Source organism: Haplochromis burtoni, unplaced genomic scaffold, assembly GCF_018398535.1.
Source record: "Haplochromis burtoni strain Fernald_Lab_line unplaced genomic scaffold, NCSU_Asbu1 Contig_16, whole genome shotgun sequence".
In the NCBI taxonomy this organism is placed as follows: domain Eukaryota; kingdom Metazoa; phylum Chordata; class Actinopteri; order Cichliformes; family Cichlidae; genus Haplochromis; species Haplochromis burtoni.
The window spans coordinates 223,222-224,815 of NW_024582377.1; positions in this window are offsets into that span (position 1 = coordinate 223,222).

Consider the following 1,594-nt stretch of genomic DNA (forward strand, 5'->3'; position numbering starts at 1 on the left):
TATTTAACACTCATGTGGTTTGATGCAGTTTGTTATATGAATTTGCTTTTTGTTTTGGAAGATCTCAAAAAACACAAGCTGAGATTGATATGCTGTACTCCAAACTCATAAATATTTTTGGACAGGAGACACAGAAATAGGTGGTCTCTTCCCCTGCTTCTTCCTCCCCTTTACTCACATCCAGCTGGCAGATCCAGAGCCATATTATTTCTGCTGACCTGAGTGTGTGTGTGTGTGTGTGTGTGTGTAGTGCTGTGCTTAAATTCCATATGTGCAGATATCCATGACATTGCTCAGTCACATCATTTTAAACCATAATATGGATCTTCTGTTTTTTATCTTTGTTCTTTCGAGGCTGTTTACATGTTGTGGACGGAAACAGAGAACACAGCGGGTGAACAAAAGCACTTCTATAAAATGAAAATGTAAACAGACATGAGGCAGGGAAAGATCACCGGGGATGTCTCCCATAGGTCTGCTTCTTCTCAGAAGCACTGAGCTGAGACTAATCTTGTTGTTGGATTGTAATCCTGTTGTTGTATATTGAATTATTTATCGACTACCACGGCATAAATACTGCTTTGTATGGACTGTATTCCTACGCTTGTTCATGCACTTCCAATTGTGAGTAAAGAGAGAATTTCCTTCTTTTCTCTCTACCACTGTAGTGACACCACTATTTGGTCTGTGTTTTTGCCCATTTGTAGATGGTTACCAGGCAACATGACATCATAATCAATCATGAATCATTCAAGTTTTTGTGGATACAAACAAGATGCTTCTGTTGTGAAATGAAAATAATGCCATGATTTTATAAGGCGATTAAAGCATAGGATAGTGTAGGTCAGAACTTAAGACGTGAGGCCGAGCTTTCCTCTTACTGTCAGGGTGCTCAAACTGAGGTGTGTGGGCCTCGCTGGTGTCCTATGGGTGCAAAGTGCAACAAGAATGCACTGCTGTACATTTTGTTCATCCACAGGGAAAAGACTACAGTGGCATTTCTCCTCAGTTTCATCTCTTCCATTTCAGCTATCAAAGGACACTAAACCTTTCTAACACAAATGCAGCTGGTTTTATAAAATACACCAACCAACTCAGCAATGGTTACAAAAATATGCATATAAACTTTGATAGAAAAACTATTGCCAACACAAACCACACTAACTAGCATTTTTTCCTGTGCGGTGCTCAATCATTGCTTGGCCCCTAAAAATGTCTAACCTGAGAACACCTCTCAACTAAGACAATCAGGCCAGAAATATTATTTTTCTAGTTCTCTGGTTTATTATTACAAATCTTTTTCATGCCTTGCTTCATATTCCTCAGAATAGTTTAGATAATTTTTCCATATTTTGCAAGTGTTTGTATTTTTCTTTATTCCCTTCTGACCTCAGATTTGCCCTATTATTTCTATAGAAATGTATTGATTTGACTTACAGTTGACTAAAGATAAAGCCATCTCAGCACAGTACGACATCTTGACAGGGTGACAAATTAATAGCTGTGATCCAAAGATTTGCTGGCTGGAGTTCTCTTCAACAAGAATGCCTAAGACTCACGTTCAGAGATATAAAGATATTATCAATTCTCTCTG